The 19,787-nt window shown below is 40.0% G+C and overlaps 1 protein-coding gene across 3 annotated transcripts in view; it reads right to left on the bottom strand.

The window, feature by feature from the left end:
* The window catches only part of cadm1b (cell adhesion molecule 1b), a 162,844-nt gene that overhangs the window by 142,571 nt on the left and 486 nt on the right, over window positions 1-19,787 (bottom strand). The window lies entirely within an intron of this gene.

Genomic DNA, 19,787 nt, shown 5'->3' with positions numbered 1-19,787 from the left:
AAATTTGTTGCATTTTCCTATTCCAAATGGGCGGTAATTTAGAATGCATAAGAATCTGTATTGACGATAGCAAAGCTTCTTCCCTTTGTTCCTCAGTCTTCCCGCTCTTTCACTCAAACCCAGACACTTTTCTTTTGTGTAACAAGCTGTCATATCTGTTCCGCCCGCTAGGGACGTTTTCCTTTATGACGTAATTTGTAATCAAGTTATGATCTAATTATGTGTATGTGTAATTCTGTGTGATTAGTTACGTATTTAGTAAATAAATAATTAAACCCAATTTTGTATTGCTGATTCAACTTGTGAGCCAGGGTTCGTGCAGATAACCAAGAATGTACAACTTTCAGATGAGACTGAATTAAGATGACGATTAATTTTGACTGCAATTGATGTAACATATTACTAGATCTTTAAGAGTTTATTCGGAAGATAACAGCTCTATAAATATTATTTAGTGGTGCCCGACTCTCTAGTTAATTACATTACATGATTAGCTCAATCAGGTAATATTAATTACTGAGAAATTATTTTATAGAATAGCATGTCATATCACTTAATCTGGCATAGCAGCAGCAAAGAAGCCACATCTGGGACAGACTGATAGTCTGCAAAAGGTACAGGGATTGGACTGCTGAGGACTGGGGTAAAGTGATTTCTCTGATGAATCCCCTTCCCCTTGTTTGGGGTAGCCGGAAAAAAAGCTTGTCCGGAGAAGACAAGGTGAGCTCTACCATCAGTCCTGTGTCATGTCAACAGTAAAGCATCCTGAGACCATTCATGTGTGGGGTTGCTTCTCAGCCAAGGGAGTGGGCTCACTCACAATTTTGGCTAAGAACACAGCCATGAATAAAGAATGGTACCAACACGTCCTCCGGGAGCAACTTCTCCCAACCATCCAGGAACAGTTTGGTGACAAACAATGCCTTTTCCAGCATGATGGAGCACCTTGCCATAAGAAAAAAGTGATAACTAAGTGGCTCGGGGAACAAAACATCGATATAATGGGTCCATGGCCAGGAAACTCCCCAGACCTTAATCCCATTGAGAACTAGTGGTCAATCCTCAAGAGGCGGGTGGACAAACAAAAACCCACAAATTCTGACAAACTCCAAGTATTGATTATGCAAGAATGGGCTGCCATCAGTCAGGATGTGGCCCAGAAGTTAATTGACAGCATGCCAGGGCGGATTGCAGAGGTCTTGAAAAAGAGGGTCAACTTCATGTAATTGTCAATAAAAGCCTTTGACAATTATGAAATGCTTGTAATTATACTTCAGTATTCCATAGTAACATCTGAGAAAAATATCTAAAGACACTGAAGCAGCAAACTTTGTGGAAATTAATATTTTTGTTATTCTCAAAACTTTTGGCCACAACTGTACATACGATCAAGGTTAGAGTGTTTGCATAATTATGTCAGTTAGATGTTCAATAGATGGACTGACTGAGTGACTGACGGGCAGAAGGTGGCTTCCCCGGAGATGCAGGGTGTCATTAAACAGGCAGTCAGTCATTCTTTTGGGCATTATTACAGCTCCATTTAACTTAATTTAACAAGCAACCAAGTCTACAGCAGGGTTGGGGTTAATTCCACAAATTCAATTATAATTCTATTCCAATTCCAGGTCAATCTTTGAATTCAGAGATATTTAAATCCCTCTCAATTCCAAAGTTAGGTAAATTCTAATAATTACATTCCAAATTCAATATTATCCCCCCAAAATTCCAATTCCAATTCAATTCCATCAGGCTTTCAGGTTGATAATGTCACTGTTCAGACAGACTATATACTGGAAATATAGAAACATAAATTGAAATGATTTAAAACTAATCCTGCAGTCAATTTCTGTACTGACTGCATTAATTCCATTAACTGAGAAATGTAAAACTATTGAATTCCAATTAAATTAAATTAAACAGATTAAATGTTTTTACAATTCCAATTCCATTCCAATACCATAACTAAAGATTGTTGAAATTCAAATTGAATTCAATGTAAATTCTTCACTTCATGAGTCAATTCAAGAAATGTCTCCAAACCTGGTCTACAGTACGTGACACAAAGCCCCGCCATAGAGAAGTTCTATGACAGGCTTAAGTCTCTGCAAATGACAGCCAGTCAACCATTCATTCTACCAGTTACCTTAGCTCTGACTTTTCTCCCTGTAGCTGATCATAACCATTGATCCTAACCGACTGGGGTGTAGTGGGTGTGTTCAACAAATCCCTCTCCAAGTCACATGTTTTCCTCAGAACTGTAACAGAAATGTTCCGCCTGCAGATGTCCAACCACAAAGGGCTGTGAGTGAAATAGTGAAGTGAACATAATATAGTCTCTGCCAAATTAAGCCCACCTGGTGCTGGAGATCTGCCTTAAACCTAGTACTGGAGCCTTAAACCATCATTTTTGTTTTTAAATCAAATCTGTCACAATAAGTTATGAAAGTACTAGCACAGATAAAAGGGGAAAACCAGATAGTTAATAGATAGAATAAAACAGAATCTGTCACAAACAGAGTGCACAACATTTTGTAAAATTGGCCCTTTGCCAAAGTTGCAAAAAAATGGCATTGTTTAGAAGGAGTGCAAAGGTGAATAGAGTTATTGCACACGCGCACCTCACAGAGTAGCCATTCCCTAATGGAACTATGCAAATACATGCTAAACACGCCAATTAGATCTTGCGAGCTCGTGCTTGGCTCTGCCCACCTCCTTGCGTGTTCTGGACACTGTGCTTATTTGCTCCCATTGTAAATGATGCACTATCTTGGGTTAGTTACCAGTATCTTTGGGAGTCGACTACTCTGGTGATAGCAGACCTCAATCTCCACAGTGGTAGGTTCTGGACAAACCTAGAACTACTCGAGTTAGAAGTGATATGGAATGATCTGAAAGGACATACAAAACCAGGCAGCATAGTTAACTGCAAGACATGTGGATTGATGTCGGAGCGGATAAATTGAGCCTGTCTCTCTGGTACGTGTCAGAGTCGGAGACATTATCTGACACCAGAACCCACAACACTATAGCCTTGTCCTCTCTCACAAGTCATCACCTCTGTATGGCGAGCCAGCCATCCAGCCCACAGCCTGTTATGTGTAATGAAATTATTTAATTACAAGCCCTCATTATCAGACAATGCACATTGGTAGGGAGCTGGAACGTGGCACATATGTAGCACATTAAAGGCTAAATGACGGTCTCTCAGGTCTCTCAACAAAAAATATCAAACAAAATGGCATTACAGATCATTTTTAAATTATCATTTTTATCAACCAGACGGTAGACATGAAATGAAATAAAAAAGATTATTCGTTTTACAACCAAAGCAACTTTGTCCCTTCAAAGATCCTTTGTGTTGGAGCATCTTTTTTTAAACTTCATGAATAAAATCAACTGTTAAAATCTTGGTTTCCTTTCTGCTGTGTTGAGATAGCGTGGGAAAGAAAGAGAACGAAGGTCAATTTGGAACAAAGTATTTTCTGAGTTGATTTAACTGCTGGGTGATAAGGTGGCCTAGATACTATATATTTGATGAGGCCCGATTGGGAAGTTTGCCAGGCATTTTGGCTGCACCCGCTAAAAACTGGAAGAGCCTTTTTGCAAACAGAGAGGGAGGGAGGCAGCAGACAGTAAGAGTAGTCTAATACATGAAACCTGCACATCCTGATGTATTATACAGTGACAACCCTCACAGCACTGAATACATTTAAATAAATGCAGATGTGGGATTTAAGATGACACCAATGTGTCTGCCAAAGTGATTCACAACTACATTCCGTATTTCACAACTTTGGAGTAAAACAAATAGTGGCTTGGTGAAACTTCACAAACTGATCTGCTTCAAATGTATTTCAAAGGTTTTCCAGGTGTTTTGTCGCTTTTATATTGTTTAATGTGAAACGTACTAGGGACTACCATATCTTTTACCATTTAAAAGTCAGGCTTGAAGGAACAGAGTGATTCGCTTGTGCTCTTGGATCCATGATATGGTTTCTGAACCATTCCTTCCACACTACTTGAGCCTATTTAGATTATGCAAAGCTTTCAAAAGTTTGTTGAAAATCACTCAGAAAAAAAGTCAAATTAGAAAGTTATAGCATATGTGGAAAAAGATGAAACCATCTACTTAAATACTAATGGGAATGTTCAGATCCTGTTGTTGTTTTTAAGGGAATATGTGACGCTGTGATAAGACGTACAATCAAGTTTGTTTGTCACCATATCACCAAACATTTATTGGAGAAGAAAACTCAAAAATAAAAAAATAAAAGCCTAAATGTGAAGTGGTTCAAATGATTTGGCCTAGAGGGCAGCCAATTAAAACATGTAGAAAAAGAAAATATTTTTTTAAATACCCCCCTTGAATTTAAATGCTACTTAAATAGTTTAGTCAAGCTAATCGATTCATGACCACAAGGCAACACAAATCACTCACAGTTTCAAAGTAATAACAATTCACATCAAACTTCAACAATATGACCAAACAAGTCCACAGGAAAAAACATTCCTCTCCCAACTCAATAGTCTCGTCCTCTTTCAACTGAACTCTTGTAACATAACATGTGACTGTCTGCTTGTCCACCTGAGAACTAATAAGATGTGAACAAGATCCAACTTTCCTAATACCAACCCAATTACCAGAGTTAAGACAGGCCTGCTCTCAAACTGGGGAAATTAGCCATAGCTCCTCCAACAGAGCCTTTGTCAAAAAGGCCCATCCTTTCCCTTCCTAACTCAACTATCCTCCTCCCCTCTCCTGCCTGCTCAACTACTTTATGCTAAATAAACCAGTTACATCTTCCACTGCAGCAGCACAGCTTATCTACATTTTCCAATAAAACTTCTAAATTGATGGATGTCATCTTAGTGCTCACAGGTCATAACTCATGCTGCTTTCTAATAAAACTGTGTTGTGATGTTATTAGGTCTAGACATGCTATTCTTTTCAACACCATCCCAAAGCCTGTCCTATTTTCCTTTATTGATATCTATTTAAACACCAGCAGTGTTAGCCTTCCTCTGAGGCATGCTGTATACACATGAATCAGAGGATCAGGCTTTTGAGGTGAAGGAGAGTAAATTCTCATTTGAAGTGTAGACTGACTGCACAAGGAGCAGACATAGACGCGTTGGGATGGGTCCTTGTCGGACCACTGAGCGTAAACAAACATAATGCATCATGTAAATATTACACAAACACAAACTCTCTGACCTTACTGTACATCACTTGCGACTTTTTGTAAGGTGTTTTAAGTTAACACGTAGTATGTAACGTGTGTTTTCAGATCCCAGAGATGTCCCACACTGGCCTTGGACTGCCTACCATTCCAAAATGTCCTAAATGTCAAATGACAGTCACTGTCATCAATGAGACAACAAATGAGTCCAAATAGCCCTGTTGGTGAAAACTATTTCCCATTTATTATGTTTTAGGCCTATGTGAAGAGAAATCAATGGGCATGACTTGGTGAAATTAAATTAACATTGTGGAGAGGCCTCAGTGTTCAGGATGAATAAAGGACAAGTCAAGTCTGGAGAAGAGGAGGATGGAGGAGAGGAAGATGGAGGAGAGGAGGAGGAAAGGAGGATGGAGAGTGCTTACCTGGGACAATAGTTACAGAGGGACAAACATCAAGAGGAATGGTGATATGAGCAGGGAGAGTTTGCAGAAACTTCTACAGTATGATTGTTTTGATGTAGACAATTAAACCCCCACTGCAGACAAAGCTAATTGCTCCTGTACAGCAAAAATCTATCCTGTGATTAAATTGTCATTTTAAAAAATTACATTAAAATGTGGTTCAATGTGATGTACAGAAACAATTTTATTTACTGACAGTGCAAGTGGCGGGTCTATGTTATAAGTTGCTATAAACACTCATCATGATGCAACCTTCAAATAAAGACTAACCATGTCTTTTAGATAGCCTATACTGTGGCCAAATGAGTTTGTTAGCCAATCGAAAATTGCAATGAGTGACAATAAGGTTGTAGACTGAGCTGCAGTAGGAAAACCACCAAGGAGGATGGGAGAATAATGAATTATAAGAGGACTAGTACGGTTGTGGTATGGAGTGTCCATAAAGTGGTAGGAATATGACACCTGTACCACTGAACAGACTAGATAGTTTGCAGTGGGCTCACTTTCCATGTTAAGTACAAACAGTCTGCCATTTGGCAGCCCATGGATGAAGCCCATATTTCCTCTCTAATACCTGTCATCTTAAAGGGTAGCAATGTGACTTTGAGTTTTCGCCTTCCATTAACTATATTGCCTTCCTGTCTCGCCGTCCCTCGACAGACAGAGCACTGGACCAAGAATGAGAAGTAATCAATGGGCTGCTGGTTTGGGTGAATTAATATTATTGCTTGGGTTGCACAGTCCTGATTCAACTGACAATGACGGATTAGAGGTGTGTGAGGGAGAGTAATTAAGATTGTTCTTAAGTCAGGCTGATAACTCAAAGAGGCTGACGCCTCAGGCTTGCAGCGCACTACTGTCAGACTGCAAACCCTCTCTCATGTAAACATCAGAAATATGATCTTATACCACACAGTAAACGACCTTGAGAAATGATAACAACTTCTAGTTGCGTACACTGTTGCCGTGGTCCTATACGACCCTATCTTAATAAGATTTCATACAGGCACATCATGATTGCTGCATTGACGTCATACAAGGCCCCATGCTGTTGTGAGTGACAACTCTTGAGGGCAATTCTACGAAATGCATTTGAAATACATAATATTCCAAATGTTTCTTTCTTGGACTAGCTATTGCTAAGTGCTTAAGCCCTTTACCACTGGAAAACAATTAAAAGGAAGAGGGTTGTGGCAGCAAGTAAACGTTTACTATTGACAGCACATAATGTGTTCAAATACTTTATATAATATATTCTAATAACAAGAGGGACAATAACTGCTTGTGACATTTTATTGACAACATTCTTCAAAGTATGCTTTAGACCAGTGGCAATGCTACTTCAGATACCATTTACCTGAAAAGGCTTTCGTGAAGAGGCTTTTTACATTCTTCGACATAACTTAATTTTTTTCAATTTTCATTGACCAATTCATTGCTCACTGATCATGCTAGAACATAAAGGATGTTATAAATGTCTGAGTAAAACGGTGAGTCGAAGGTCATGGACCAGAGAATCGGGTGTTTGACCGACTACGTTGCTAACAGACAGTTGCTAAATGACTGCCTATAAGGTGAAGTAACACCATTACAACATGCAGATGTTGGATGATGAAGTCAGTAGGCAACAAGCAGTCATTACTAAACCCCTTTGTCTCACTGACTCCTCCAGTAGACTAGTTTAGTGAACTGGGCAGGGTTCCAGAGGACAACTGATTCTGATGGCAGGTGGGACATCCCACCGTTGCCCTCCAAAAAGTCCAGTCACATCCAGCTGGGAAAGTGGATAAAGTGGCTGCCATTTGACTCAATCTGGATGAAAGTATCTGCAAAGCAAACCACATCACTTAACCATGGATCCACATCACTTAACCATGGAACGACATCACTTAACCATGGAACCACATCACCTAACCATGGAACCACATCACTTAACCATGGAACCACATCACTTAACCATGGAACCACATCACTTAACCATGGAACCACATCACTTAACCATGGAACCACATCACTTAACCATGGAACCACATCACTTAACCATGGCTGATGGGGAGTGACTGCAGCATGACTGTTGATGCATGGAGGGCAGAGCAAACAGAGTCTCACCCATTTACTTGGTCCAATGAGATAAATTATGAGACAATCTGATGACCTGGCATTCTGGAGTATTTATCAGATCAGTTGAATACGGTATTCCCACTTACCCAGCCAGCCCTACTCTCCTCTCCTCTGGCAGCATCTGTACATCTATTGATCGGCTGAGTCTCTCGTTCAGAAAGCTGGATCTGTACAGATTATCGATTAGTAATTCTCTCCCTCACAGAAAGCTGAGGGCCTTCTGTCCTCCACATTGATCAACAGTTATCTAGTCTTAGAACTGAGGATGCTTCTCAGCTGTTGTCATGGTTTCTGAATAGTTCCACCTCCTCTCTGTGAGGCTAGTTAAATAAACTGCATGCAAGCTGTGAAGTTTCCAAGAACATTTGTTCTTGTTAAAATATAAACATGTACGCCTGCAACTAGCTACTATTTACCTTTTCGGAAACTCTGGACATGACTCTGTAAGTTTAACTTCTGAATGACTACATCCCTCTAAGACAAAAAATCCAAAGGACACTGGTGATACATGGATAGTGGATGGTGGGCAGATACATGTCTCTCGATAAGCTCTGTTCTATATAGGGCTGTTCCCGACAAAAAAAAATCTTGGTCGACTGAAATAAGGTTGTAACGTAACAAAATGTGGAAAAAGTCAAGGGGTCTGAAAACTCTCCTTATGTGTTTTAATAAAATCGACTATATATGCATTGAGCTTGTTTAAGGCTTTACGCTCAATGTTTGATGAAATAAGACACAAATAACTCAAGAGGGAACCAGACATCAAGATAACCAGAAGAAAAAAACCTTAACCTGTCCTCTCCATCCTCTTCCCACTCCTACTGGCTTTCGTAGATTCTGCCGTTACTCTCCTGAAGTTGCCAGTAATAGGCTACATGAGGAGTCGGCAAACTTTCTCATGTGGAATGTCAATTTATCTTACAATTTCTACCAATCTGCGTGCCAGTCATGGTTTTCATATGTACATTTATGTGGAACAGTTTCATTTCAATTAGAATAACATCTTCATATCTCAAAATCATGTGGTTAATCAAAATTCTATCCAGATCTAAATGAAAATTATACAAACATAAACCTAACTTCTATTGCCATTACCAACTATGTAAAAATAGCCTATAAAGCCAACAAATAAAAACATTACAGCCTGCAGGTAGAAAATATCCTAATAAAAATAAATATCCTATAAATCACATTGGCTACGCATGGCCTGTCTACAATGAAGTTGAAACATTGTATCAACTATTAACTTGGGTCTAGCCTGAAGCTCCTTGCAACATCTTAGAAAATATTTTGGGCCCTGCCAGTGAGCTCGGGACAGACACAGCTGTAGGCTATTTTAGCAAGGGATAAGAAGTAATCAGGTACGCCTATTTTATGTTGTTTCCACTGGATCAGAGCATGACATTTCTTCCTTTCACGGTGAGTGGTTATCGAAAGGGAGAGAGCTAGAAAGATTTTTCAAATACATTGAGGAATTATTGTCATTCTCAATGGACGTAAAAACAGACTTTGTTCGTTTGCTGTTTGAGGTGAAGAAAACATTACTTTGAGAAGCTCCAGCTCATTAGTGGTAGTGCATTAAGCCAATCAGAAATATTACCAGATCCTCAAATGGGCACATTTATAAGGCTACATTTACATGCAGGCCAGGTGGTATATAGTTCTACTTCCATACGTAATCAGGTATGCGTCCTTAGTCAACATTGACAGGAGCGCTCCAAACAAAATACAATGACTAAATTGACAAAACTCATAAATGGAATGAAATAAAACAAACTTGTTTCCCACAATTGTAGCATAGCTTGTGCGCTCTCCAAACAACGTGTCCACTCCAACATTGAGAACGGTAAAAGACTGGAATACTAATATATTAAATGCATTAATAGACATTACCGTAACCAAACAAACTTGTAGATTCTAAAATATAACAATTAACAGTAAATATACTACTGGTGATATATGTAATGGGGAATTGATAGAGACTAGCAATCAAATGCAAACAATTCACACAATGAAGTTATGAAACAATGATTGTGCACAAATTAGGGAGAGAGAGCACATTCTGGAGAGAGACATGCATTGTACATCTTAGCCACACTCCCATTCTGCTTGGACTGTGCCATCCCAGTGGCCTCCGCAATGGATTAGTCTCGGCCTCCGCAATGGATTAGTTCACTTAGATGGAACGTGAATAACACAGGTGTCTCGTGTGCCATAAAAAATATGTACAGTTGAAGTCGGAAGTTTACATACACTTAGGTTGGAATCATTAAAACTTGTTTTTCAACCACTCCACAAATTTCTTATTAACAAACTATAGTTTTGGCAAGTCGGTTAGGACATCCACTTTGTGCTTTATGTTATAATACTTGTATTGCATTATAATGGTTGTTTTATTCGACAGAATAGAATATTCCGTTAACTATTGTTTGAGTGTTCTACTGAGGAGGGCCTCTATGACATAGCACTGACAGATTAGATTTCCGATGTCTTTGGGTGATAAAACCTAAAGAGCATTCCAGATAACATGAGGTAATGTTTTTGTGCTACACCGTACCAGGGTGAGACGGTTCCAGTTTGGAGTAGGAGGACCAGACACTGGTCTTTACAATGAAAACTGTTGACACAGCAGTTGCTGTCTGCTATGTATTGTAGACCTTTCATACAAATCTTAACCTTGTGACCATTTTATGTATCTGTTGTTCGTCATGTAGGTTGAGAGGGGTGTATCTTGGCTATAAAAGATCTTTGTACCACTTTCAATGGTTCATTAGAAATGGCACATCATTGAAAGTCAGTGCTATTGCAAAGCTCTTATTATTAAAGATGTAGTTTAAGTATAACTCTGACTAGTGTGTGAAGTTTGTCTCTCTCCTCATTTTGTAATACAGAAATTAACCACCACACTTCTGATAGGCTAATTGACACAATTTGAGTCAATTGGAGGTGGTCCTGTGGATGTATTTCAAGGCCTACCTTGAAACCCAGTGCCTCTTTGCTTGACATCATGGGAAAATCTAAATAAATCAGCAAAGACCTCAGAAAAAAATTGTAGACCTCCACAAGTCTGGTTCATCCTTGGGAGTAATTTCCAAACGCCTGAAGTACCACATTCATCTGTACAAACAATAATATGCAAATATAAACACCATGGGACTGCACAGCCATCATACCACTGAGGAAGGAGATGTGTTCTGTCTCCCACAGATGAACATACTTTGGTGTGAAAAGTGCAAATCAATCCCAGAACAACAGAAAAGGACCTTGTGAAGAGGCTGGAGGAAACAGGTACAACAATATCTATATCCACAGTTAAACGAGTCCTATATTGACATAACCTGAAAGGCCGCTCAGCAAGGAAGAAGCCACTGCTCCAAAACCGCCAATACAAAGCCAGACTACGGTTTGCAACTGTACATGGGGACAAAGATCGTACTTTTTGGAGAAATGTCCTCTGGTCTGACGAAACAAAAATAGAACTGTTTGGCCATAATGACTATCGTTAAGTTTGGAGGAAAAAGGGGCAGGCTTGCAAGCCAAAGAACACCATCCCAACCATGAAGCACGGGGGTGGCAGCATCATGTTGTGGGGGTGCTTTGCTGCAGGTGGGACTTCATGAGGGAGGAAAATTATGTGGATACATTGAAGCAACATAAGATAAACAATTTAAAGGCAATGGTACCAAATACTAATTGAGTGTATGTAAACATCTGACCCACTGGGAATGTGATGAAAGAAATAAAAGCTGAAATAAATAATTATCTCAACTATTATTCTGACATTTCACATTCTTAAAATAAAGTGGTGATCCTAACTGACCTAAGACAGGACATTTTTCCTTGGATTAAATGTCAGGAATTGTGAAAAACTGAGTTTAAATGTATTTTGCTGAGGTGCATGTAAACTTCTTACTTCAGCTGTATATATACTGTACAGTACCAGCCAAAAGGCACATGAAGCTGGTTGAGAGAATGCCAAGAGTGTGCAAAGCTGTCATCAAGGCAAAGGGTGGCTACTTTGAAGAATCTCCCATATAAAATATATTTTGATTTGTTGAACACTTTTTGGTTGCTACATGATTCCATATGTGTTATTTCATAGTTTTGATGTCTTCACTATTATTCTACAACGTAGAAAATAGTACAAAAAAAATGAAAACCCTGGAATGAGTAGGTGTCAAAACTTTTCACTCGTACTATATATATTTTTGCTACTGCTTGACAAAAGAAATCTTGGTCGACCAACAGCCTATCGACCAAACAATCGACTAGTCGAATAATTGGGGTCCTAGTTCTGTATATGTTAGGGACTGTACGTCTGTGCGATGTCTGTTGATAGAGTATGTTCTGTTCTGCAGTAAAACTGTCCCATGTTTCCATTTACGAGGTGCTGTGCTGTGAGCCAGTGACTGGTCCACAGTCTCTCTTAATGGCGTGCTGTGACTGCTCCATGAGGCATACTAATGTGCACTCTATGCCCTCCAAAACAACAACATTGCTTCTTAATTTTCTCATTGCGGAAATGATTCGCACAGCCACAGCCAGGCAATGTAGACAATGCAGTGAGGACCCTCAGATCCAGGGCCCAGAGAGAACAATGTCATATTCATACCACTCCTCCTCCTCATTATCACAGCACTGGCATAAATGAAGCACTTTGTCCACTGACTCATCAATGGGCCCGCCACCAGTCCTTTACTGCTATTTGACTGTTTATTAGTTCAACAGCCAATGTTGTTGTTTCGATACTATTTTCAGCATTCTTCATTCACTGACAATTCACTGTACTTTATAGTGAAAATTCCATTGACAAAAAGGTGGGAGGTCTGATTTGTATACCATCCAAAAATAACTCTAAAGTGAATAGGATGTCAACAATTCCCCTTTCCCTGCCCTTTGACCTTGGCATTACACGTTTATTTAGCAAAAAGCTATTTTACAGAGACAGAAAATAGTTGTATTGTGTTCCCCTGCCGAAGGCTTGAAGGATGGACTATGTATTAGTCTGAAATGACTCCTAGGATGCATCCCAAATCGAACACTATTCTCTATATTGTGCATTACCTTTGGCCCCCTATTCTCTATACAGCGCACTACTTTTTTTGCAATATAAAGGGAATAGGGTGCCATTTGGGATGCATCCTAGGAGCCTTAAAAGGCTATACAAGGTCAGTGATGGAGAGACATTCTGTAGGCACCACCAGGCGTAGCCAATGGCCATCCCTTCTGACCAAATGATCTCTCACCCCTCTATAGCTGCATGCCTTCACCCAGTATGACTTCAAGACCAATACAACAGTGGAACCTCAACGAGACTGCTAATTACACTGCAGCTAGGTTCCCTGCTTCCCTTCACATTTTAACAGACGGGCTTATCCAGAGAAACTAATGTTAAGTGCCTTGCTTAAGGGCACATCCACAGTTTTTTCACCTCGTCGGCCCGGGATATCAAATCAGCAACCTTTCGGTTAAGAGCTTTGGGCTCTTAACCACTAGGCTACCTGTCGCCATGTACAGAGGAGCAGTCAGAAAGAGCTCACTGAAAAACGTGTGTGGACACTGGGTAGCTCTGTCTGAAGAGCTACCCACACAGCTTGAAATGTACTGTCTTACATCAGATAGTAGTGACTAGCAAAACTGCAGTAGCTGATTTTCTTATGGATGTCAACAGTGGCTACCGGATCTTCTCTCTTTCTAAAATTGTACTGAGAAGAACTACAACGTCTCAGCCTTCCCTTCCCTAACTAAGAGTAACATCGATTACTGCCACCACATAAAGTAATGCCCTGCATTATCTAGCAATTAGGGGGAGGTTTATTAAGCAGAATCTAATGTAAATTTAATGAGCTATAAATTCAATTTCTTTAAATAGACGAGTATATTATTGTTTCAAATGATGTAGTGAGCCAAATGTACAGGCAGTGAAATATTTCACGAGCTGGCACATATCAATGGGCCATTACCTTCGGTGTCAAATGTAACTTGAAACAGGATAACTGCATTTCACCGCAGGTTGTGAGAACTGTGCAATTTTCCAACCACAGTGTCCACATGATATCAATGGTCCTGTATTTACTACTTATCATTCAAATCTGCTATGAGCATACAGAACAAGTGAAGTGGACAGGATCAGTATCCTGGCCCTACAGTCAACAACACTGTTAAAGCGCTGTATACAGTATACGTGAAGAACACAGGACAAGATATTCTAGTAGATGCCAGTTCAGTTACCAAGGCCTGTGAAGGATGAGGGTGATGACTCAGTACAGAGACAGAATACAGTACAGCAGCCCTGAATCACTCTGTTTCAAAGCCAAACCCTTCAACAGCATCTTCAATCACCATCCATTTCACACATAGAAAACTGTATGGCAAACAAAAGCACAATAACAAGCATACGTTTACTTTGTTTATCAGAGAAACACACCAAAAGCAGTACAGGCCTACTTAAGGATCCATGACCGCTTCTATTGATCCATTTCACCATCATTCAGCACTGATGAATGAGGTGGAGCTGACAATAAAGAAGCATTATGCAACCGTCTGAAATACCATGATCAGATCACAGCTGACGTGTATTATAATAGAGGAACCTCCTGGAGAGATAGAGGATCCCCTGGAGATAGAGGGTCCCCCTGGAGATAGAGGTATCCCCTGGAGAGATAGAGGAACCCCCTGGAGAGACAGAGGAACCCCCTGCAGATAAATATGAAACTCCTGGATTGATAGAGGAACCCCCTGGAGAGATATAGGAAATCCCTGGAGAGATAGAGGTACCCCTTGAGAGACAGAGGAACCCCTGGAGAGACAGAGGAACATCCTGGAGAAATAGAGGGACAACCTGGAGAGATAGAGGAACCCCATGGAGAGACAGAGGAACTCCCTGGAGAGATAGAGGAACTCCCTGGAGAGATGGAGGGACACCCTGGAGAGACAGAGGAACCCCCTGGAGAGACAGAGGAACTCCCTAGAGAGATAAAGGAACCCCCTGGAGAGATACACTATTTACAAGATGCTTTCAAAATGATTTTAAATCTTTATTTTTGTATCGCTCCATATCAGCTATCTGAGCAGCTTACCAATCGCTGCAGCTGTACACAGCCCATCTGTAACTAGCCCATCCAACTACCTACCTCATCCCCATATTGTTTTTTGGGGATGAAGTAGCTCTTTTGCGCACCAGTATTTCTACTTGGACATCATCATCTGCACATCTATCACTCCAGTGTTAATTTGCTAAATTGTAATTACTTCGCTACTATGGCCTATTTATTTCCTTACCTCCTTACTCCATTTGCACACACTGTATATTTTTCTATTGTGTTATTGACTGCACTTTTGTTTATCCCATGCGTAACTCTGTGTTGTTGTTTGTCACACTGCTTTGCTTTATCTAGGTCAGGTCGCAGTTGTAAATGAGAACTTGTTCTCAACTGACCTACCTGGTTAATTAAATAAAGGTGAAATATATATTTTTGTCTAAATTAAAAATCTTTCCTTTCAGATATTAACCAAACAGGCTTGATGTCAAATAAATGCCTGCCAAGCCTAGTCCAGCTAAGCAAGATCTTGTTAGACTTTGTGTCACGACTTCCGCCGAAGTCGGTCCCTCTCCTTGTTCGGGCGCCGTTCGACGTCACCGGCATTCTTGCTACCACCGATCCACTTTTCATTTTCCATTTGTTTTGTCTTTGTTTCACACACCTGTTCATTATTTAACCCTCTGTTCCCCACATGGTTTTTGTGAGTGATTGTTTGTTGTATTGTGGTCCGTATTGTGTGGCCGTGTATATTACGTGTATATACTTAGATTTTTGAGTAAAAGTGTTGCTATTACTCATATCTGCTGTCCTGCGCCTGACTCATTTCACCAGCTACACACAGACGACCTTACACTTTGCCCTTCTCTTTGGTGCTCTACTCTCACTATAAAGGCATACAGTTCCTTCAGAAAGTATTCTGACCCCTTGACTTTTTTCACATTTTGCATTTTGTTATGTTACAGCTTCATTCTAAAGTGGATTAAATATATATTTTTCCCCTCAGCAATCTACACACAATGCCCCATAAAGACAAAGCAAAAACAGGTTTAACCATTTTTGAAAATGTATGACAAATAAAAAACAGAAATACCTTATTTACATAACTATTCAGAATCTTTGCGATGAGACTCAAATTTGATCATCCTTGAGATGTTTCTAAAACTTGATTGGAGTCCACCTGTGGTAAATTCAATTGAATGGACATGATTTTGAAAGGCACACCCCTGTCTATAAAAGGTCCCACAGTTTACAGTGCATGTCAGAGGAAAACCCAAGCCATGAGGTCCAAGGAATTGTCCAAAGAGCTCCGAGACAGGATTGTGTCGAGGCACAGATCTGAGGAAGGGTACCAAAATAATTCTGCAGCATTGAAGGTCCCCAAGAATACAACAGCCTCGGCCAAACTGACCAATCGGAGGAGAAGGGCCTTGGATAGGGAGAGTGTCCAGACAGAAGCCACTCCTCAGTAAAAGGCATATGCCAGCCCTCTGGGGTTTGCCAAAGGCACACAAAGACTCTCAGAACACGAGAAACAAGATTCTCTGGTCTGATGAAACCATGATTGAACTCTTTGGCCTGAATTCCAAGCATCACGTCTGGAGGAAACTTGGCACCATCCCTACGGTGAAGCATGGTGGTGGCAGTATCATGCTGTGGGGATGTCTTTCAGAAGCAAGGACTGGGAGACTCGTCTGAATCGAGGCAAAGATGAGCGGAGCAAAGTACAGAGAGATCCTTGATGAAAACCTACCCCAGAGCGCTCAGGATCTCAGACTCGGGTGAAGGTTCACCTTCCAACAGGACAACGACCCTAAGCATATAGGCAAAACAATGCAGGGGTATTTCAGGACAAGTCTCTGAATGTCCTTGAGTGACCAAGCCAGAGCCCGGACTTGAACTCGATCAAACATCTCTGGAGAGACCTGAAAATAGCTGTGCAGTAACGCTCCCATCCAACCTGACAGAGTTTGAGATGATCTCCAGAGAAGAAACTCTCCAAACACAGGTGTGCCAAGCTTGTAGCGTCATACGCAAGAAGATTTTATACTGTAGTCGCTGCCAAAGGTGCTTCACCAAAGCACTGAGTAAACGGTATGAATACTTTTTTTTATATAAATTAGCAACAATTTCAAAAAAACGATTTTTGATTTGTCATTATGGGGTATGTTGTGTAGATTGCTGAGTTTTTTTTCTATCAATTTTAGAATAATGCTGTAACGTAACAAAATGTGGTAACAAAATGTGGTCAAGGGGTCTGAACACTTTCCTAAGGCACTGTATCTAAATGGTATCCTACCAAGCCTGGTCAACTTTGTTCCTAACAATATGTGGGAGTTGTTACAGCTGTACAGTGTTTCTAGGTCAGCAAACCTCTTGTTTTCCTCTCCCTGCATTTATTTATGCAACAAAAATCAAATAAATGAAAGATCTGCATCCATAGGTCTTTCTTGGCTTTGAATTTTTCATCCCCACAAAAAATGCAATAATCTTCTAATCTTGCACCACTTAGGATATTGTATTGGCAGGGTAGCCTAGTGGTAACCGAAAGGTTGCAAGTTCAAATCCCCGAGCTGACAAGGTACAAATCTGTCATTCTGCCCCTGAACAGGCAGTTAACCCACTGTTCCTAGGCCGTCATTGAAAAAAAATAAAGGTAAAATACAAAAATAAAAATTGGAAGCTATTGTGTATTCTGCATGCATTCTGGCATTTAACCCAGAGAGAGATTAATTAAATTAATGGTGACAAGAGAGTGAAGCTCTAAAATACGGTGAATGGTAATCAATCACTACTCAATGCAGACTACACTCCATTCAACAGTCCTCCATTGAAAACCTGTAGTTTCCCATGTTACCTCAGTACACATGTACAGTACCTTTAGAAAGTACTCACACTCCTTGACTTTTTCCACATTTTGTTGTGTTATAGCCTGAATTTAAAATGTATTACATTTAGATTTGTTTTCACTGGCCTAAGCACAATACCCTATAATGTCAAAGTGTTTTTTTTTTTTTACAAATTCACAAAAAATGAAAAGCTCAAAAGTCTTGAGTCAATAAGTATTCAACCCCTTTGTTATAGCAAGCCTAAATAAGTTCTGGATTGAAAATGTGCCTAGCAAGTCACATAATAAGTTCCATGGACTCCCAAGGTCCTTCCTAACTTAGTTGCCGGAGAGGAAGGAAACCACTCAGTGATTTCACCATGAGGCCAATGATGACTTTAAAACAGTTACAGAGTTTAATGGCTATGATAGGAGAAAACTGAGGATGGATCAATAACATTGTAGTTACAACACTAATCAAAATGACAGAGTGAAAAAAGGATGCCTGTACAGAATAAAAATACAAAATAAACGTACATCCTGTTTGCAACACACCATTAAAGTAACACTGCAAAACAAATGTGGCAATGCAACTCACATTTTGTCCTGAATACAAAGTGCTATGTTAGGGGCAAATCCATACTTGTAGAGGAATGTAGAGTTTTTTAGGATAAAAAATAAATGGAATGGAGCTAAGCACAGGCAAAATCCCAGAGGAAAACCTGGTTCAATCTGCTTTGCACTGGACATTGGGAGATTAATTCACCTTTCAGCAGGACAATAACCTAAAACACATAGCCAAATATACACTGGAGTTGCTTACTAAGAAGACAGTGTATTTTCCTGAGTTGCCGATTTACAGTTTTGACTTAAATCTACTTAAAAATCTATGACAAGACCTGAAAATGGTTCTCTGGCAATGATCAACAACCAATATGATAGAGCTTGAAGGATTTTGAAAAGAATCATGGGCAAATGTTTCACAATTCAGGTGTGGAAAGCTCTTAGAGACGTACCCAGAAACACAGCTGTAATCGCTGCTAAAGCTGTTTCCACAAAGTGTTGACTCAGGGGTGTGAATACCTCTGTAAATTACATATTTCTGTATGTAATTTTCAATACATTTGCCAAAAATGTCAAAAACATGTTTTCGCTTTGTCATTATGGGGTATTGTGTGTAGATGGGTGAGAACACAGGCTGTACCACAACAAAATGTGGAATAAGTATGAATAATTTCTGTAGGCACTTTCGCTTTATTTTTGATAGGCTTCTGAGCAACAAATGGTGCAATCCTGTATAGACCCCCCCACCCCCAAACATCCATCCACACACACACACACACACACACACACACACACACATACACACACACACAGAGAGAGAAAGACCTGTTGATTTTGAATTGCGAGATTTAAAGGCTACATATGAGCAGCATAACAGACCTGTAAAGAATGTTATACTCATCTTTAAAAAAATAACGTATCTTACAAATTGACTGCTTATTAGCGACAAATCATGCCGCGAAAAAACTACATTTTAGGCTACTGTTCACACGACAACACTAGCGTAAATTAAATGAGTGTGAAAAGATCTTTGGCTACAGTGTCTGAGGCTGACTATATGAAATTATACTGGCGTGGTTCTGGACGTCATTTACCTTATAGAATAGTGCATGCACCGTATCAGCATATCAGTCTATGTAGCCTACAACTAACAGGAACAGTCAGGCAGGTCATACATTCCTTGCAATCCGACAACTCAAGAGATTTCTGGGTCCATCAGTATCCCGTTCGCCGGAAATAATACGTAGACAAGCTCTAACTGTGAACCTGTATAATAGGATAATAGTAAGGAGATATGTTGTGGGTAGGAGCCAATGCGCCCGAAACCTATTCACCGCAGCGGTGACATGAGTGCAGTTTACTGTATGTATCTGCATTGCGTGTTTTTCAGCGCACTAAAGTACTAGAGTATAATAGGCATTCGAGTTATTGAACATAAATATTAGCCACTGTGAGCATTTGCAATACATTTACCCTGACCACTCTGTTTATGTTACACCGAGGAAACTTCCACTGGCAATTATGTGGAACATAGAAGTTACAGTGGTAGCTTGACGTTACACTGTAGCCTATGCTTTTTTTAATGAATGAA

This window comes from Oncorhynchus keta, chromosome 18 (assembly GCF_023373465.1).
Source record: "Oncorhynchus keta strain PuntledgeMale-10-30-2019 chromosome 18, Oket_V2, whole genome shotgun sequence".
NCBI lineage: Eukaryota > Metazoa > Chordata > Actinopteri > Salmoniformes > Salmonidae > Oncorhynchus > Oncorhynchus keta.
This window is presented reverse-complemented; position numbering and strand designations above follow the sequence as displayed.